This window comes from Lutjanus erythropterus, chromosome 9, assembly GCF_056507025.1.
Source record: "Lutjanus erythropterus isolate fLutEry1 chromosome 9, fLutEry1.hap2, whole genome shotgun sequence".
Lineage (NCBI taxonomy): Eukaryota > Metazoa > Chordata > Actinopteri > Lutjaniformes > Lutjanidae > Lutjanus > Lutjanus erythropterus.
Window position 1 is genome coordinate 4,857,508 of NC_139325.1, and position 22,050 is coordinate 4,879,557.

General features: G+C 39.0%; 1 protein-coding gene across 1 annotated transcript in view; it reads right to left on the minus strand.

The window, feature by feature from the left end:
- The window catches only part of tsnare1 (T-SNARE Domain Containing 1), a 222,811-nt gene that overhangs the window by 85,619 nt on the left and 115,142 nt on the right, over nt 1-22,050 (minus strand). The gene's annotated exons all lie outside the window — the stretch shown is intronic.

Below are 22,050 nucleotides of genomic sequence, written 5' to 3' on the forward strand. Positions count from 1 at the left end.
ATGGTTGTAACTTTTTTCTGCACGTGTGTTAAAACTTTAAAGTACCTTTACTTATTATGAACTGTTTCCAACTTACTAGGTCCCAAGCATCGACCTTGGTGTGAGGAAAAAGGAAATTGCTATATCTTTAGGTTAAATGATCTGATCTGCACCAAATTTCACGTTTAAAAAGAGTCACACCCTGAACGCATCTGCATGTCAATATTCAGTCACAGCCCCGCCTACTGCCAACAGGAAATGACATGTTTTACTTTGATGTGCTTCTCCTAGCTGGTTGACCGTATCGTATCCAACTCAAATCTGGTCAGAAAGGCCTCAAGGCCTTGGTAATGCTGTATGGTGAAGATTGTGAAGTATTGTCAAATGGCGCTGCCATGACGACGCAATGTTTCGCCATGACACAGGAAGTTCCTTTAACTTCAGTGTACATTGTCAAATCTGTCTGAGACCAGACAAGTCCAGGCTTGAACACATCTACAGGCCAATGTTGAGTCAATTGGCAAATTGGCTCCATAGCGCTCCATACAAAATTTCAACAAAGCAGGCCCTGTGTCCCATTTCACTTACATGTACGAAAATGGGTACACATGTGTTTCATGCGCAGATGCACCAAAAAGTTTCATGGACCCATCGCATAAACCCAATAGGAAGTTGGCCATTTTGAATTCTATGGTCAATTTTAATGTTTTCCACGAACTGTATTTTAACAAACCCCTACTACTGAAATAACCCGTTTGACTTCAAAATCAGTGTATGCCATCTAGACTACTTTGTGATCAAAAGTTATCAAAAGATTCAGTCAGTGTTGAACAACATGGCGTCAAGATTTGATGTCTTGCTGTGAAATATGAAATTGCTATAACTCTGTTATAAATGATCCAGTCTGCACCAAACTTCACGTTTGATAATAGTCCTTCCCTGAACACATCTACTCACAGTTTTAGCGCCACCTAGTGGAGACACAAAGTGACGTCAAATTCTTTCCTGCAGTGTCCAAAGTTTGCATTTTGGTATTGTTCCAAAAAGAAAAACTAACAGGATAAATACATCTCTTGTCTGGTATTTCTCATCAGACATGATAGAATTTGGAAGTCAATGGTCAAAAAGACTGCTTATGGCTATTCTAGTAGTTATGAACTAGTGTTCAACCAGTGTTAAATCAAATCTCCAGACAAACTGTGCTCTTTTTTAACAATATATCATAAAAAAAAATATGACATGAGTTTATCTGGACTAAAAACAGTTTTTCAAAGTGTGGTGCTTTGTCTGTCCAATTGGGATACTTTTTATAGTTTTGCTTTACTTTTTTATTTGCAACCAAGCTGTGTGTGTGCTATTTTAAGAAACTCACCAATCTCATGCCATGACAGAGTTTTAAAAAAGTCTATATTAATCTGGACAAGAAAAACAAAACTATCTTAAATAGAAATTTGGCTAATTTTACTACATTTGGTGGGTTGAAGCACTGATTGGTTTACTTGGCCTGATTCAAATCTGGCAGTAGTGTGCTTTGTATGGCCAAAATCCATCCATACTCCTACAAGCTCTGTACGAACATACCACTTCCGGGACTTGAAAAATAACTCAGCAATTGCATTTCCTCCAAAACGGGGGCCAAAAAACGTTTAACTGTAGGCATTTTAAGAGGCACACTGCTTAAAGGAGAAATATGTAATATATTCACTGTCATAAATCAGAAAATGACCATGATGTGTCATCAGAGATCAAGGTAAAATTTCCATTCTGGACCAGAATAAGTGTCTGTTATGAGTTCTAAGAAATCATTTATAATTTTGTAAAAGGCGTAGATGTTTATTACTGTTAAATTGAGCAAAATGTTAATGAAGTTTGGCAGGCAGTGAGACAGGCAGACACTTAACTGAAAGTCCAGAGTGTGTTATTTCAGAGCAGTGGGCTTTTTGTTTTCAGGATAACAAGCTTAACTTTACATTGACAGACAATTGACAGTTAAAAACAGCTGATCAGCTTAAAATGAAGGACTCATTGTCACTTGTTATTGTCAGTTTATGAGGTTGCACACCATCCTGCCTTAAGTTTGCCATGTCTGAGGAGGAGGAGGATGCAAGGGGGAACAACTCACCTTAACCACAGATCATCATAGATAATAGGTTAAACAGGATTACAACCAACTGAATATACAGACTACGGTTCCACTCATTACTTAGACAGCGGTTCTTATTTTTGCATGCACAGTTGCTACATATTTCTCCTTTAATGGGCCAGAATACAGTGTAGTAGTGGCCACATGTATTACATATTATGAGAAAGCCCAAACATTTAAACTACCAGTATACTCAGAACCAAAAACTGCAGTTCCCAAACGGCCACTTGAGGCTGGCTCCAAAAGTGAGTCAAGTCACACTGACTTTTCAGAAACCTATGTGTGATCTCACAAGTGTTTTATAGAGTCAGTGCTCAGAACTGCACAACCATTTCTATTCTGTTCAAGTGCAACATTATTCATGTCTTTTTTCAAGACTGTCTGCAAATGTCCATTGTTAACACCATATTTAAAGTCTGTGTAAAGGAAGACTTTTAAACTCATTCTACATGTTAGAAAATAGTTGATGAAAACATAAAAAAACTGAGAAGTATGTAGTACTGAATTGTGGAGGCAGACCGCTGTTGTTCAACAAATGAATGAATGTTGTTCATTGTTACCATGTTCAGGATTTTTTGGGCAGACCTAAAATATGGCTTGGTGACGTGCCAGAGCCATGGTACCCCAACACTATATAAGCCCCACAAACCTACACACAAACAACACCGCCTCCCCTCAACCTCCCTAACGGTAAGTTACGAATTTAATCTTCAATCTCTCAGTCCAAATCAGCCCAGCAGTTCACTTCAGCTCACTTCAGGTCCAACAACCGGACACAGAAGAAAAAAAAATACCATCCTGTTACCGTCCTCTGGCTCTGGTGGCTCAAACATGTCTGGACGTGTCCAATAAAGCTGCTAGACGGAGCGCTCATGTTTCAGGTTGTTTTCAGGTTGTGGTGGTGTTTGACAGCGGAGTGGACACACCCCCAGTGTTTCAGAGCAGAGAAACCTCATTTCAAGACCTAATTTTATATAAATATCAATTTTGGCTAGGGTGATAATAACACGTTTCTGCCATGTGACACGCTCAGACCACAAATGTATTGTTGCTTTACACAACCTTTAAAGAGTTTCTTCATCTCTGTGAAGACCTGATTTTTTACAGCTATAAACATTTCTGCTGAAGTAGCTTCCAAACCAAACTACTCCCCTTTTAGTTCTTCTCTAGCAAACCCCTAACCTGACACATCTGGGACATTGTCCTTAGAAAAGGTTGCTGTCTGGAAAAGGGCAGGCACTTTCAAAAGAAAAAACTTGGCTGGTGATCTGTTGATCCTGTCTTACACGGGCTAACTTCAACCAACCAGATCAACGCTTCCATGAACCATTCTTGCTGTCATCATACCTAAAACCACGCCCGTCTAGCTGCCTGTAGCCCCTCCTAGGATGCTGATTGACACAAATGGCTAACTTGAAGCCTTGCAAGACGGATTGTCATGTAATCTCATTAATCCAGCTGCCTCGCAAGGTAAGCATAATCCGTACTCCTTACTACGTAAGGAGTAGTGAGTGGTGAGTTTTCACCTCTAAGTGGATTTGACAACAAGTGTTTTGGGAGCCATAGGAAATTGATGGAAAAACTGCTTTGCCAAAAATTGCACTTTATCTAAAAAAAGACCCTTTAACTAACCCTTGCAGGACAGTGTGAGCCGGCCTGCTCTCAGGTATATATACGGCTGAGATTACATTTGACGAGCAGAGTGACTGAGTATTAACAGCTGTGTGATAGAGGTGAACAGTGTAACGCAGCCAAATCCTCTCTGTTCCTCCATGTTTTCACTGGGAAGCTCCGTCGGGGTGAAAGGTTGGGAGGCGCGGCCATATTCATAACTCTCCAACACGTCCACTGCGAGTCCAGGTCAAGACAGTTATTAAATATCTATGCTGTCAGGTCACCCCCACCACCCGTCACCCCATCCACCTCCAGCCTCGCTTTCCTCCCCGATCCTCCAGACTTACTTGACACTATAACGGGCTGGCCCGCAGAGATAGGCAGCTCCGCAAACACACCTCTGTTGCTGCTGCTGCTGCTGCATACCCTACTCAAATATTGATCTACATGTAGCTGGTGGCAGGGAGGGAGCAGACGGGCCACGGTGCACTGGGGCTAGAAGGAGCGCTGTCACTATAATTCTGCGTCTGTTGTGGGGAAAAAAGCCAATAGTGTCACGGTGGAAAAATACCTGAAAAACATCAGGCATTGTATCAGCGCGGAGCAGGGTTAAAGACTGTTGAGGAGTCAGGGAAGTAGACAGGCTAGAAGTTAATTTTGCGGCGAGAAATAAAAGTTTTACTGTAAGGAAATAATTAAATTGGACTGCAGCCAGCGTCTCTCCCTGGCCAAAGTCATAACAGACAGAAAGAGTGTCTTCTGTGTGAAGAAGTTTTACACTTATAATCTAATCAGGATTTAAGGCTTTAAATAGCCAGAATGCTGTTATATCGCTGCTGTAAGGTGATAGTAAATCTGTACATGCTTGAGATCAGTTAGTGTGATAATATAAATTGAATATTTCAAAGAATAGAGTGCTGTACAGAAATATACTGCATAATCGATTAAATGAAATAAAAAATCTGCTTTACTTTGCTAGCTTGTCTTGAGCTAAGCACTATACATGCTGTGCTATTGATCAGCCATTACTGTACATATGCTTTATGATTAGGCATGCATTCTGCTTACAGACACAGCAGCCTCAGCCAGAAGATGGGTGCACACACACACACACACACACGTACAACAGAAAGATTAACAAATCCTAAACCTCAGCCTGATGCGTCATCGTTTAGCTGCATCACATGTCTTCACAACAGACGTGAAGGATTATTTTGAAATCACAGCCAGCTAATGCTCCATCATGTTAGCCACCACAATTACACAGCGGAGTACAGACTGGGAGGCTGGCACTCTGCATCAGGGATTCTGGAGGGATGACAAATAGCACTCAGTGTGAATGTGCAGCTGTGATTCACAGTGTGGAACATATGGAGAGTTTCATTTTAGGACCACCTTTATCGCATCAAGCATTTGAAAAACATGACCTTTAAATAGTTGCGCTCAACAACGACTGAATCCTGCTCGCCAATCAGCGATATATTATCTTGTTTTGATTGTTGCAAACAATCTAAAGGGACAGTTCACACCAAAATACATGTTTCCTTTCCCATGTTGTGTTGTTTATCCATCTGGATAGTATTAGTGTGAGTTGCAGCATTTTGGAGATATCAGCTGGAAAGATTATCTGCCTTCTCTCCAACATAATGGATAAAGCTGGGAGTAAGTCACACATGTGCAAGTCACAAGCAAGTCTCAGGTCTTAACCTTCAAGTCTGAAGTGGGTGCCAAGTTACTGTGGTCCCTGCTATAAGTCAAGCAAGGCAAAATTCTTTGATTTCAGCTTCTTAAATGGACTTGGGAAACGCTGATCAACATTTTTCACTGTTTTTATGGACAAAACAATTAATCAATGGCAGGCATCTCTATTATCGATATCTCCCACCAAAACCATCTAGATGGATAAATAACATCACAGGTAAGAGGAAACACATTTTTTTTTTTTGCTTTAACTTTCGCTACCTCGAAAGGATCAATCTCCAAAACACTGGATCTTCTTTTTCCCATGATGTAACTGAATAGTATTTTTGATTATAGCCTCTCTCTTTGATCCATAGAGCTGGCCTGGCTTGACTCAATTTGACTCAGTCCATCAGCCCAGCACAGCTGGGGATGGCATTTCTATTAGAACATGGCTACCCACATGAAGCTCGAGCCAAGCGGTTTTAAAGTGTGGATAAACAGTTTATATACATCTCCAAGATAAACACGCTGTTTTCTTAAATTATTCACAATAAAAGTCGTTTTGTCTTTTATCGTGATCAGGACTCCGACACAGGCAACAGCAATATGAAAAAGTAAAATTAAGCAGTTACCTGAAAGTACAAACGGCGACACAGGTGTGAAACTACATTTCAGAGCACAGAGATTCTGTTAGAAGCTACAAAAGTATTGCAAGCTGAACATAAAAAGTCTTTCTCTCTGTCACTGCAGCCAGCTTAGAGGTGGCTCAGGCTTGCTTTGGCCTCACCCCAGAGCAGGTCCATCTCAGTGTGATAAAACTGGTAATGGAAATGCAAATCAGTGCGGCACTGTTTGAGCTGGCATGGCCAAAAGTGCCTGTGAAAAGCCCCAAGAAGCATCAAGTCAGTGTGGCATTAAAATGATTTTGAAGCTGTTGCAGAATAGTTACATAACGCAGCTTTAAAAGTTTGAGAATTCAGTTTTAAAGGAGAAGCTGTCAGCTGAGGATGAGGTCAAATGACCACAGTGGGAGGATTTTAGCAAGTGACTCAATCAACAGCAACTTTCTCTAAAGTGATGGAGAAGTGTTTCGTTTGGCAGGTAGAAGTAGCAGTAAACGGAGGGAATCCTTTAAAACTTGGAGTCTAAAAATACAATCTGAGCTGTGCTTCGGCGCTGATGAGCTCTGATGGATCATCCATGAGTCAGTGGAAGCCCCGCCCACCACCGCCACGCTGTTACCAAACAATCAGAGCTCGCCCACTGCTGAGGACCCCTGAGAAGACCTCTGCTGTATCGCTGCACAGTGATACATCTGCTAGTCACACTCTTCCCCCACAACAAGCTCGAGAGCCAGGCGGCCAGAAACAACATGCGAAAGATTGGAATTGCTCACACTGTGAATTTCAATCAGTCACCTCTGTTGTGTGTTTCTCCTGCCTGCGTGGTGTTTGGTATTCCTTTGAGGTCTGGCTGGCCCTGGTGAAGGAGAACTGAGGAGTCTGGGAGCAGCTGGCTGCAGGGGGAGGTGTGAAGGATGGAGGGGGTAGTGTGTGCGGGGGGAACAGGGTGGAGGTGGTGGTGGTGGAGTTCTGTTCTCTGCCTGCAATCATAGTTCCAGGGCTTTACAGGATAGAGCAGCGCTTATACTGGGCTCTGATAAGGATTAAAGCACCGCACTGGAGTTGCTTCCTACACACTGCTGACCTCTCACTAGCTCAGATGACAATGCAGAACATTTGTAAAACTCAGCACTGACTTAAGTCCAAAATACACCAGTGCTGTGTGATGACACCTTGTCCATACTGAGCACGTAGTGAAGGCAACACGTCAGCTATGGCAGCCCTCCACCCATCAAACAGTTCTTCCAAGAGGTTGCAATGTTGCGATCCAAATAATTCATGCAAATTCAACTAATCCCCATGAATTCTGCACGACCTTACAATTTTGTTCAATTGCCGCAACTTTCCTGCAAATGTGACCAAACAGTGTAGCTTCCTGCAAGTTCCAGCAGCCGTAGCAGTCCACTGTGTGAGGACCACACATGTACATCTCAATGAATGACTCAGTGTTTTATTCTGTATTATGTTTTGCATTTTTATTTATTTTTTAATGCATTCTGTCACGGGCACTGAAATGAACACGGGGGTTTTTATATCATTATTATTGACATTTATCAAGGCTCTGTGCAGTTTTATATTTTAGAATTTTGTGCTCGATCTTTTAACTGATTTGGGCTCCAGAAGTATTTTGCTTTTCTGTGGAATATCGCCCAGGTGCAGCTCTTCATTTACAAATATAACATATTTTCATAATCCTAAGCCTTTTTATGTGAGGTTAGTTAGAAAAATAATCACAGAGTGCAGTTTTATTCTCCCTGAAACAAGTTTACTTTGATTTATAATGAATTATACCAACAGCAACAAAAAAACTACTTTTTTTTTTTTTTTTTTTGCAATTTACACCTGCTTTGACAATTTCATTGGCAAAGAATTCCAAAAAAAAAACAAAAAAAAAAACATCACGACAAGCAAAGCTATTTTTTTTTTCTTTTTTTTAAGAAAAGCTGCTGTAAAATTATTTCAGGCCAAAATAATCCCATCAAAGACCAGCACAATTGTGAAGGGACTGATGGGCGACAGAATAGGTTGATAGCCTGTGATCCCAAAACAACAGACCCCTTTTCTGTATGATATTGTATAACATTATGACGTTTTTGTGGGTGGAGCTTAGCTGCAGGTAAAACAATTCTCTAAACATGTCAGGTAAAACTACCAAGCAGGTTTTGCTGCCTTGTTTCTTAATGATGGCTGAAGGAAACAACTGCCATAGTGTCGGGCCAGTACTTCCCAAAAGGTGTGCCAAGGCACACTAATCTGCCATGAGGCAAGTCCAAGTGTGTCTTGGGAATTTGTGGCAACTAGATCTGAATAATTTTGAAAAAAACATCTAGTTGTGATTATTTTGACCGATATTACAATTGTGATATGAATTGCAATATTAAAGTGATCATTTCTACATGATTTTCATTGAAAAACATATTAAGGGTCTGATTTTTGTGGCGATCTGTACCAAAAGATGTATTACAGCATTGATTCATTGATTAATTCATAATTGGCTGTCAGCTATTAAATTATGTGGCAACAATTTTGATAATCAATTAATCAGTTTCCATCTTTTCCACCTCTTTTTTTTTTTGAGAAAACTGTCCAACCAGCCATTATTACTTTAAAACAAAGTTCTGTATAATTTCTTAAACTTAATCTAATCACTGTTTGTATGGACTCATTTCCCAGTATAAAGGCAAATTAATAATTAATAATTAATATTTTTTTTATTAATTTAATAACCTAAAATAATATCCTTTAGAAACTGTCTGTCCCAATGTTTTCATTGCTGGATTGTGGGTATGATGATGTGACACATTAAGGCCCTGATTGATTGATGCCTACATTTTTCCCCCTACCCACACTCCTGGACTTCCTCTGATTGGTTAGTCAGCTACCTGTTGCCTCTGTTGGTTTGTTTCGTTATAGATGCTATTTTGTATGGATGAACACAGATGTGCCTTGAGATTCTGGCTTGCCCTTTGGTGTACCTTTGGCACAAAAAGTTTGAAAACAACTGGATTAGCTATTACACGACTATATTACTGGCTGTTTTAGGTGTTTTGGACAATTTTTGTCATTTTATTTAGCTATTTTAAAAGTCTGCATGAGTGACAGATGCTGCTGCACGACACACTTTCATTCAGCTGCACAGGACTGAACCACTGGGCCGCAGGATGGAGCACTGAGCCCAGAGGACGAGTGAAAGAAAAACACATCTAACTCAGATTTACGGATGTATTTTGACCAAAATAGAGCTGATGATTGTTATAGCACGTTGTTATAACAAGTGTGTTTGACAGAGTTAACAAGGCAATTAAAGCTCATCTTAGTTTGGTAAAAAAAAGAGAACTTGACATTCTGTGAGTTCATTTTGTTAATTTTGTCTGGCTCACAATACATCTCCAAACTTTTGTCTCATCCATTAAACCACAATTGTGTTGAGTTTTTTTTTGGCCGGCAGTGGCAGCTGGTATGCAATAAAACTTTTTCAGCCATAACTACTTAAATTCTGGCACCCATGAACACAGCAAGATGACATTCTCTTTTCGCCTACCACTCTGAGGTGATCTGTGTTCTAGCCCCTATACCAGACCTAATGTACATTATGTAAGTTATGTGACTTTAAACATGTGACATATAACTTTTACTTTTGGTATCACATGGAACATTAACGCCGGTGTCATGGATGAAAGTCCTGTGTTTATCTGAGCCATCCATCCACCCCAACTCCCCCTTTTGCTGACTTTCTCACTCTGTATACTGCTCCTGTCATAATTCCTATGGCCACAAGAGGTCACTGCCCAGTGGTAAAAGTAAATGTGCTTTGTAATAAGCTACTTGCACAGATGTGATATATACTACGTATGGATGTGAGCTCAAACGTGTTGTGGCAGATCTCACAGTCCAATGCACAACCACCGTAGTGCATTCAGTTGACAGACTGCGGTGGGACGTGTTAGCTTGCTGCAAGGCATGTAGGTATGAGGCGGGGTTTAAGGGTCATTCTAGAAAAGAACTAGTTCACACCATGTGTTCTCCAACCTTGTACTTATAGCCATTCAAACAGGAAGGCATATAGAGAACAGTAACACACGTTCAGTTAGTCACACGAATAGTAGAATAGATAGAATAGTTCCAAAAGTTGTGTATAAAGTGAAAGAAGAGCTCTGAGAGAGTTTGACTCCTGTTGATACTGAAAGTCCACAGTTATTTTCAGGCTATGACTTGTTAGCTGCCAGACAGTGGCTGGTATATGCAACATGTGCTTATGAGGGTTTAGAGTTGCTTAAGGGCACCTTTATAGTATAAGATAAATCACTTCAATTTATATAGCACTTTTCTTAACAAGGTTACAAAGAAAAAAAACAGACAATAAAAACAAGAAACATTAAAAAAAAACAAATGGATCATAAAACAAAACACTGGGCTATAAAATAAAGATAAAAATGTGAAATGGCAAGAGTGGAATGATAAAACCTGTTGACATATTAAACATTTATAAATGCTTTTCTATAAACGGAAGTTTCAAGAAGGGATTTAAAGCAACATTATGTTAATATTCTACCCTAAAATAACAGCTTCAAAATCATTCCTCCATTGACTTTTAACAGGGTGAATGGTGCCTGTGTCATTGTCACTCTGTGCCCCGTACACCTGTTTGTAACTTTGTTGGGTATCAAACCAACAACTATGTGTAGAAAAGCTTGTCATAGGCAACTGGACTTGGTAGAGTTTTAGAAGACGTTTCGCCTCTCATCCAAGATGCTGCTTCTTGAGAGGCAGAACGTCTTCTAGAACTCTACCAAATCCAGTTGCCTACGACAAGATGTTCTATGAATACCATGACCTGGATGACTGAGAACCTTCACAGACACACCAACAAGTATGTCACTGATTTTGGTAAACTGGATAATATTTTATGGAGAAAACATTTTTTGTGATATCCTCTGGCTGCTCTGCCTCAACTCTGTGATTTACAGTTTCCTGAAGGGACAGTAAAGTAAACTGCTGCTAACTGATGCTAAATACTGCTGTTAGCTAGTTAGCTCCTTGCTGTAGTGCTGTAGAGTGTGGGAGCCTTGGACAGCCAGGAAAAGACATTTCATTGCTGAGGAAAGGGAGAATGCTGGCAAGGAGCAGTGTCATTTCCTCATAAGTATATATAATAATATAATCATAATAAATGCATGTGTGTGGCTGTTCATATTCATGACAGTGGTGTACAGTGAGAGTCCCATTCATTTTCTGAAAATAGAAGTTAGATTTATATTAGTTACAATTTTGCAACCATCCACGGTAAATTCACCATGAGCTATGAGATTGTGAAACAATAGGTTTTATTTGTGATTTCATAGAGAGGTACTATACTACCCAAAATCCTAAAATGTAACAGCGAGGTCTCTGACAATAACAATAAATAACAATATAAACACTATAATACTAATAAAAGTTACGTTTAGGAAGAAGCAGTATCACTTGCAATGGTTTGTGGGATGAGTAGTTCCTTCACTCTTAAAATAATTATGTTCACAGTCTTGTACCTTTACCTTCTTTTCCATTTTCCAGTCTTTTTACTCTTGCACCAAATGAAATCTTTTATGGTCATAATTCATCCCGCAGTTGGCTTACTTGGTTCCAGACTTAAAACTCTTTACAAAAGGATTCTCTGAAATGTCAGTGCAGTGAATGAAGGGAAATTCACTTTTGCAGCAGGAGCCGCACAAAAAGTGGGCGTCCACTGTTCAGTTCTACAAGTGAAATGCGCTATGAAACTGAAACTTAAAATGCCAATTCTTACATAATGTCGCTTTAAAAGACACCAATGATATCAATACACAGAGTAAACAGTCAGGGGGCTCTAATGGTAAAGGTCCAGTCACCTTGGCCAGAATCTGGGAAAAACCAGCATAGTCTCAACCACTGATCTGTATCAACGACATGAAGTGAATTAAAGTGGGCCAGGTAGGAAAATATGCATATGGATCAATTAAGGGATAATCAAACAGTAGGTGTGTGTTCACAACATGGGGTTAAAGTGACATCAAACTGTTTAATGCACACCTACAATTTAATTATCCCACTTAAACCATTGTCATTTGCCAACAATATGAAATACAGCATTTGCAGATTTTCTTGGTGAAAGTTTAGAGCTTACTGTTGTCATGACAAGGAATAATTCTAGTCTGTTTTAAAACCAAAGTCAGCTGGCTTGCTGCAGTTGATAATGAGTAACACAACATCCTACTAAAAGAGATGCAAGTGACCCCTAGTCCACATATACAAACGAGATTTTGCAGCAGTGCACTTGAGAAACTTTCCTCAGCTGATGAGTATATTAGGTGTCTGAGTTATTCATTCATAACTTAAAAAAGTTACCTTTTTTCTATCCAAACCCCTACCTTGTTGAGGACATTCTCATAAACAGGCTGCTGTGGAGCATATAAAAGGTGATGCTTCTTCTCAATCTGCTTAATTAAACTTGCATCTCCCTTTGACTGTATTGATGAGGAGAAACAGAAACGTCAAAGATGTCACATCAATTTTAACCAGATAAAATAGGTTGGAGAAGCGTAAAACTGAAATACAGCCAGGGCAAGTGATTTTTTTCAAGCAAAAACTTGTTCGCCAACGCACAGAGCAGATTAGGACATCCTCCTTTAGGAAAACAGAAGCAATCGGCTGTTCACTCACTCACTCGTTCACCAGTTAGGAAGTGATGTGAGCTATGGTTATAAGTTGGATAGCGGAGTTTCAAATGGTTATAAAACTTCAGCAAAATGCAATGAATTGGAAATTTTCTTGAGAAAGTAAGATTGGACAACTCTCTTAACATGACCTTCAAATAAGATCTGGATCGCCCAAGTACACAAGTCGTGGGCCTATAGCCCAAGTCATGGAAAGAATTTATTAGCATATGATCCCCTAATCGGACACGGAGATCATCTTAAAAGACAAAAAGATTACTCATCTGATTCCTGCTCAAAATGCTTCCTGTGGAGGCAGCATGTGACAAGTAGTATATGTGGTGAAAGGTGCACACTGCGCCTTGAAGCCCTGCCTTGTCAGTGGTCTTGTTTCTGTGTGAGTGGATGAAGACAGTTAATAATGGGGCTTGGAAATACCCACAATCCAACCTTATAAAGATAATATTGAAAATGACATTGACTTATGAGCCATAGCTGGGGAGATTGTCTCTTCATATGAGGAGTCACGTAAAATAACTCACAGAGACTATTGATTTCAAGGCAGCACTCCACTTTATATTCTTTATACAGTACTTGTATGTACTGTGTGGTTAATATGCTGCGTGGCAGCACTTTAGCTTGGAGCAGTTTATAATGTGCCACTGCATTGTGCTAGTGGTGTTTCCAGTATAACGAGCATTGAAATGCTATCCTCATTGTTATAAATGGTGTGGACAAAATATTAGAAACATTTTTGTGTCTAATGTAAAACAGATCACACTTCTAAATACTGATCTGATGGCTTATTATGAAGTGAGAAACTCTTCACTAATGACTCACTAACTTACTTAATGAGTCACTTTTTAATAAGCCATTTGGTCTGTGGTTATACATAAATGTCAGTAAGTCATTAAAAATCTTTCATTTTTAATGAATGAATATACAGACTATATTTGAGTTTATAATGATTCCAGTGCTCAGTACTTCCGTCATTTTCAGCAACAGTACAGATATGTACTTTAAGAGGAATAAATGTCCATCCATCCATCCATCTTCAACCGCTTATCCAAAATTGGGTCGCAAGGCTAACAGTTCCAGCAGGGGACCCCAGACATCCCTTTCCCTGGCTACATTAGCCAGCTCTAACTGGGGGATCCTGAGGTGTTCTCAGGCCAGGGCAGATATATAATCCCTCCACCTTGCCCTCAGTCAGCCCCCTGGCCTCCTCCCAGCTGGATGTGCTTGGAACACCTCCTTAGAGAGGTGACTGAGCTTCTCACCCTATCCCTAAGGGAGATGCCAGCCACCCTCCTGAGAAAACCCATTTTGCCCACTTGTATCCACGATCTCGTTCTTTCGGTCATGACCCACCCTTCATGGCCATAGGTGAGAGTATGAACAAAGATTGACCGGATCATGAGCTTTGCCTTCTGGCTTTGCTTCGCTTTGGAATAAATGTGACAGACTTCAATGTAAAGCCATCTGCAGCTGTATGAGACGCCCCATATTTTCAACATAGTATAAATACGACTAAAGTCCACACACAGAGGAGAAGGACTGGATGGATCGCTTAAACAAACACAGGACTTTCACACAGGAGACCAAGGTTTGTGTCCTATGTGAAGCCAAAATGTTATTAAAAGTTGTGGAGGCATAAAGTTACGTGTCATGTCACATTTGTCGTGTGCAGTTATTGTAACTCTAAACATGGTCTTATCCTAAAGCTAACCAAGTAGTTTTTTTTTGCCTAAACTTAACCAAAGTGCGAGCATTTCACAGCATTAATCATGGTAAAAAGGCTCTCTGGTGACATCAAACACACCCCAAAAGGGTGCCTTGTGATTCAGTCTTAGACATCGATGGGTAGTGACAAATCATTAGTATGTGATGAGTTGGGATCTTCACACGTATCTATGAGTCATTCTTAATGGATGAACCTTGATTAGTTGTCATAGATGTTTTGTCATCTAGTTTGAATATCCAGTGCTATGACCATCAACAGCACAGTCTTTGCTGTGGATTAATTCCTTTGCAGGAGCCATCTACACATTTCCATTCCAATGTACTGCAAATTTTAACAGAATTTCAAGTTAAATCGGTAAATAAAATGCCAAAAAAAAATGCTTGTTTCCATCCAGTACTGTTATGTGACTGCTTGGAGTTAGTTCATCAAAACAAGTAGAACCTGAAACAGTGAAAAACAATCTAGAAAAGAGAAAAGAGGAGGGAATCAGATCTGTGTGGAGCAATCATGGATCCTGAGACCCGGCCCATTCATTTATGTCCTTTATAATGGACATTCTGTTCACCTGCATCTTCCTTAACTATTTGAAGTTACCCTACCAACCCCTATAGTGTTCTGTAGAGGACATCCTGGGCTTTCCAGTGATGTGTCATGTTGTGGGATTGCATGCTGGGAACTTTACTTTCTTCCTCTATGAAGATGGCCGCCATACCAACAAGCACATTTTATGGAAAGAGGAGAGGTAAGTCAAATATTCTTTATTTATTGCTATTTTTACCATGATAATTATATATATTCTTGTTCATAAACATGTTAATAACAATATTTTTACATCTGAAAACAGTTTCATTATTTCTGTTTTGAAATAACAGTCATTTAATGAATGTCAACTGTAGTGGACACCAGGACCATTTTAATGTATTTAATGACTGCACATTGTTGTAGGAGAAAGAAGTGAAGCAGAGAGGATTCTATACCGGATAGTAGAGGGAGATTCAGATTTGGAGCTTTCAGATGAGGAAAAGGATGAGGAGGATGAGTATCAGCCTGTGATAGGAGAAGATGATGATGGAGAAGGAGAGGAAGAAGATGCAGGAGAATCTGAGACAGAGTCAGAGGCAGAGAAGGAGCAGGAAAGTCGTCGTGCTCTGTGGACCAGGAATAACTTGTTAGTTTCAGGCTAATGTATTAAATTTTACTATCATGTTAGATTATTGTATTGTGCTATGTGTAAATGCTGTTAAAATATGCAAGTTATCTAAAAATATGCTTATACAGATGGTCAATAGGGAGTCATATCACATCCATGACACTGAAATTACTGCATTAATCCAAATGGATGTGAAACAAATTAACTGCTACTCCTTTTATTAACTTTTATTTATTTGTGTTTTTTTCCATCCATCATAACAGATTCACACCTGTGCTACCTGGGCTTCCTGCCAATCAAGATGACCCCAAAATCCGTGAATACTGGAATCCAATCCAGTACTTTTCACAGTACATAGATGACAAAATCTTTGAAGATCTGGCAGCTTTTACAAATCAAAGACAGCTCCAAACTACAGGAGTGTCACTGAATACTACTGCCCAAGAAATCAAGAGTCAAAATGTTTTGGAAATAAAAACAGCCTGAGAAATCTGAGCCGTTAGCAGCAGTGGTGGACAAAGTACTCAACCCCAGTACTTGAGTCAAAGTATAGATACTCCTGGTCAAATATTACTCAACTACAAGTGAAAGTTGCTCAGCCAAAATTTTACTTGAGTTAAAGTACTAGAGTACTCGGTTTTAAAAATACTTAAGTATTCAGAAGTACATGTTTTTAAATAATACTTAAGTATTCAAAAGTACAAATTACAAAGTACATTTTCTAATATCAATACATGCTGTATTGTTTTCATGATGCATTTACAGAAGCTTGTAACTCTCTGAAACCACCTAATGATGCACTGATGCTTGTAGAACCACTCTGCTACACAAAGCTTATAGAAACACCTATAAAAACTTCAGCATAGAAATACAATCAAAAACAAAAAGAACAGCTATTGTCATTTTCTGATGCAACTGTATTAAAATCATATCATAAAATTAGATTGAAGCTAACTGTAAGGAGTTCTCCAAGTCTGTTAAATAACTGAGATTTCTTTCTGTCCTCAGAGGCAGTATATATACATGAATTATGTGGTATTTTTCACCCCGATAAAAACAATCCAACTTTAAAAGCTACCTGGAATAATGAATAATTATAATAACATCTTGAGATTTAATTTTGTCTTTCTCCTGCCGTCACCATTACCGCTTTTTGTTTGAATGAAAGAGGGAGAGTTTGCTTGTTCTTGTTACAGAGAGCACCTGGACGTATTTCTGCTTTTACATCAGTCCCATTTGAGAGGAGCTACTGTGATTGGTTTCCTTTTGTGAGGAAGACAGCATGTGACCAACTGCATTTTAGAAAAGAAAAAAATACCAACAGCTGACTTCAAAACTCAGGCGAAAAGTAACAACAACCTTCCTACAAATGTAGTGGAGTCAAAAGTACAATATTTGTCTTTGAAATGTAGTGGAGTGAAAGTCAGAAGTTTCCAAAAAAACAAATACTCAAGTAAAGTACAGATACTCAAAAAATGTACTTAAGTACAGTACTCAAGTAAATGTACTTCACTACTGTCCACCACTGGTTAGCAGCGGGAACTAAGTAATGAACTGCTGTGGACAGGGTCAGTAACACTGTTGAACTGAATACATGTTTTACATTACATTGTAATGAATTATTACATACATTTTGTCCTTGCAAGCAGTAACAGAAGAGTGATACAGAAATTTATTGTATTTGTTCAAATGAAATGTGTTCTTGGGTGAATATCACTCTAAAGATATAATCTGCTCATTTTTTCTAATTTTCTAAATTCAGTTCTATTTTCACACGGATATCGTCCTGTTGTCCTCTACAGTGGACATGCTGTGAAATTAAAATAAAAAATATATTCAAAAAAATTAAAATTGTAAGGTGTTTTTTTAGGCCCAAATATATAGGAAATCACAAAAAACAGAAATTGTAAGACACTTTTTTCCCTTGGTTCTCAGGAGGATAGAGCCATGAGAGTCATGAGGAGACTGTCCAAGCGTACACCGCTGATCAGTTGTGAGTCAAAATGTTTACTATATCAGAATGTATCCGTTGTTTCTAGCTCACATTAAGCACATAAACTTGTTTTCCAAAAAGGCAAAAACCACCTCAAGTTAGCATAAAACCTTTTGCAAATTTGCAGTTTCTGTCAACCTTTTCTTATGCAATATCTCAAAAGACATTGATAAAAATTTGTAGTCCGGAAACTAGACAAATTAGTTGAGCTCATACTTTCATTTGCTCTGGCAGATAAGTTTTGCCTTTCTTCCTTTCAGACAAGAGTTCCATCAGCCTTTGATCTGCTCGGGCCAATCACAACTGTTTTCTTAATAAGGGGTGGGTTCTATACGGTGATTGACAGACAGTTGGAAAGTCATGCGTCAAACGTTTTGTTGCTCTGATTGGTTGTACATCTGTCCAACTGCATCAGAGGCATATAGGTCTGCATGTGTTGATAAAGTCCCTTGGAAATTGAACACAAACTGAGAGGTTCCAGACTCATGCCAAGCTAGGAAGAATGGATAATGATAAGATAGCTTTACCTTGCAGTATTTCAAATAAAGCCAAGATCTAGTGCACTGTTTAGTCTTAGTTTATTTGACTGGAAAAAGTCAGAAAAATATAAGTACTACAGTGTGCCATCAATCATCCCACAATAAAGGTGAAAAAATAACTTTTTTTTGTCCAAATAGCAAATATTACCAGCCAATCAAGAGATTGCCTGTCATGTTTCTTTGTTGTTGTTGTTCTTAGTTATTTCCTGTTTTATTTTGTAGTCCTCGTCTTCCCTCTGTGACTTTACTTCCTGGTTTTGTCCTTTTCCTACCCTTTTTTTATTACCATTTGTTTGACCTGTGTCTGATTAGCTCCTTGTCTATTTAGTCCTTGTGTTTCTTTGTTTCTGCCTTAGTTGGACATCTCCCATGCCTTGGACTTGACTTTGGATTTGCTTTTTGGATTTTTGTATCCTTCCTCTGATTTGTTTGGTTGTTCTTGGACTTTCTGGTTTTGACCTGCCAGCTTTTCATGTAAACTGTTGATTTGAACTGGCTGCATTTTTGGGTCCGTCATCTTGTTTTATTTGACACTTTGCGTCACTACAAATGAAACACAAGTCCCCAAAACGTGACACTACCATTGTTTCTTTTGCTGGTGAGTGAATCAAATCTACCACTCACTCTTTTTTTTTACCAGCATGTGACTGGTGCTTATTTTTTGCCCTGCTCACAATGGATTGAAAAAGGCAGTGTCCACAGCATGTCCACCACTTTCTGCCAAAAATCCCACAATGTAATTCATAAGTGTCTGAAATCTCATTTTAGTCTCACTTGGAGTTAAGGGAATAATGGATAAACAAATGAAGGAAATCTTATCAGCTGCTCACTGGGTATGCGCATCAAATCACCCAGTACGGTGGTAAATGAAACTGGCATTTGCCTCAGTGACAGGACAAATGAATGCGGGACAGGTGATGGCAACACGCCAACAATAGGTGGGGAAGAAAAAGACTGAACACCTATTCACAGATTCAAAGAATCAGCTCAGCAAAGGTTTTATGAGGAAGGACACTCATTCAGCATCTTTGTTAGGCTTCAAGGATACGCACAATGCATTTAGGTAAGAAACGCTGTGTGTGTATTTGCTTGTTTACAGGAAAACTCTTCAGAATAACTGTAACAACACTTCTTCCTGTAGAAAAAAAAGCTCCAACGTGCCTGACATGCTGACTACACATGCATGCAGTGCCTGATCCACAGCATATTTACATTTGCAGGGGTGTATTTGGGGTGCTTATCTAAAGAGACGTCCAATGAAAGCGACAGGGAAGTGAAGTTCAATTCACAGATCAGCAACCCTGTCAAATAACACACATAGGAACACACACACACACACACACAGGTGCTGCTTGGAAATCCATCTGACATTTACATGTGCATCTCCAATACCTACTGTTGGTTCACACACACACACACACACACGGCTGTATGAGAGCGGTGCATTAACGTGGGTTTGAGAGGCAGAGTGATGCTGCTTGTTGTGTAAGACTGGAGGAGGATGAGGTGGAGAGGTGCATCCACACAGTCCTGATCGCAGTCTGAAAAGATGGATGTGACATTCTACCTGTTTCCTGCGAGAGCCCGGCTGAGTTTGTGATGAATGCTGATTTATGTGCTTTATTATACAGTCGTGATGTGATTACACAGTACAGTAATCACCAGTTGTATGACCTTTGAGTGCCACAGCAATAAATATATGGAAATGGCCAATTAAATCACTTAAGCTGTGTGTGTTCACTTTACTTCACATTATGGTTACAGGAAAATCCTATGCTTAAATTTTATACTTAGTATATTTATAGCGTATTCTTGTATATTCTTTATATTGTGTATTTTATATCCATCTGTACATCCATACCAGGACGTACACCTCTAAGTTAACATTTTTATGCGCATGTTGTGTTACTATGACAACCAGTATTGGGCAGTAACGCATAAGTCATGGATACATTACTGTTACTTTATTACTTTACCCAGTAATGAGTAGTGAAAGGGATTACAATTTCAAAAACAGTATTTATATTACAGTTACTAGTCCAAGTAACTGAGTTACTGTTTGACCTGATTGGTTGTGCACTGTAAGAATGAAAAAGTTAAATCGACTCAAAATTTCAAGGTAACAGACTGAGCCCAACTTCTTTAGATAAACTTAAAGCCTTGAATTTTAGAAAGTCAAAACATTGTATTTTAAAAAATACTGAGTAAAGTCATTGAAGTTAAAATAAATATTTAAATTGTAATATTTTTAATTAAGACTATTAAATTTTTCAAAAAAAAGACAAATCAGGTTTGCAGCTCATTGTGACCAATTTTCTATTTTATGTTTTTAAAAGTGAAAGATTCAAATTTATCTAAAGGAGAAAAATTAATTATTTTAACTAAAGACTGTAGATCAGCAAAACTTTGGCCTCAAAACTCAAAAATCTATTGCAGTGCGTTGCCTTGAAATTTTTAATTGACTCAACTATTTTTGTCAATATTGCGATGACGTGCAGCAGGTCAGGGCAGGTCACGTCAGCTGTTAGCCAAAAAGCTAAACTAATAATACAGGACGAGAGAGTGGGAGAAGGTCAGACTCTCCACAGGTGGAAGTATTGTCATGACTTAGAGTTTGACTCTTCCAGAGAGACTGTGGTGATGGAATCTAATCTGAAGGTCACACTTGGAGTGGTCGACTTTGTTTCCATCTCAGCCAACATCTGGACAGCTGACAACAAAAGTGTTCTGGGTGTTAACAGTTCACTGGATCAGTAGTTCAACTTTGGAGCGCAGCGAGGTACAAAAGTAACATAGTAATATAACAAGTAATGCAACTAAATACTTTTGACTTTTTTGGTGAACTTAAAATGTTATAAGATGTTAAGACTTATAACCTCAAGATGTTATAAGTTTTGTAACGTTACGCTGAGTGTGTTAACTTACATAACTAATGTACTTGTTCAACAAACGATGCATTTTTTCTCAACCTACCCATGTAGTTTTTGTGAAAATCTATCCAAATGTTACATATTTATTATTGCTAACTTGACCGCGGAGCCCTGCATGTGCAAAACTGACCCTAGAGGGGTAAATACAGCATCATTTGAAGAGCAGGGCCAAGCTGCCATAGCTGACGTGTTGGGAATGAGAACATAATGCATGGACATTAGATACATATTAGTCATCCCAAGCTAAATTTGGAATTTGCCCCATTCAGCACATACTGCTGTAGCACACAAACTGAGGTGCAGGACCTCTAAACTCATATGGACTGGAACATGTCTCTTAAGTGGCGTCACACATTTTGTAAAAGAAAATCTGTCAGTTATTAGATCAGATGTAGCTGCAGTGGTGTATATCCAAGGCTGCAGCTTCCCACAACACTGCAGGATCACCCACTGCCATCAATTCATTGTGTGGAAATAACATTTATGTCTAATTAGGCTACAAGAAAATATGCTTTTATTTTCTTTATTCTTCTATTTTTATTAATTAGTGCAAAACCACAGAGAAGATGAAAACTGAAATAGACAGAACAATTACAACAATACAAGAAAGTCAACATAGAGAGATATTCTGTTGACTTTTTTTTTCCAAAATAAACCCTGGCTCATTTAGCATGTTGGCTTTATGAATGATAAACTTCACACTTCATCAGGCTTGTGTGTGTGTTTTTTTTTTAATAGGGATGTGAAATTAGCTGATATTTCTGGCAGCACACACGGCAAAGCAATCATACTCTGAGTTTGTTTACTGACACTTTCATCTGTCTGATGACACAACATTTTGTTCCTCGACAAAAGAAACACGCGGAGAAATAAAAAAACTAGCTGATGGGCTACTAGACTGGAATTCATCACAGACATAATGAAACTGTTCAGGGTTTCAGATCAGTAGAAACTTATCAGAATGTAATCCTTGAACCGAAA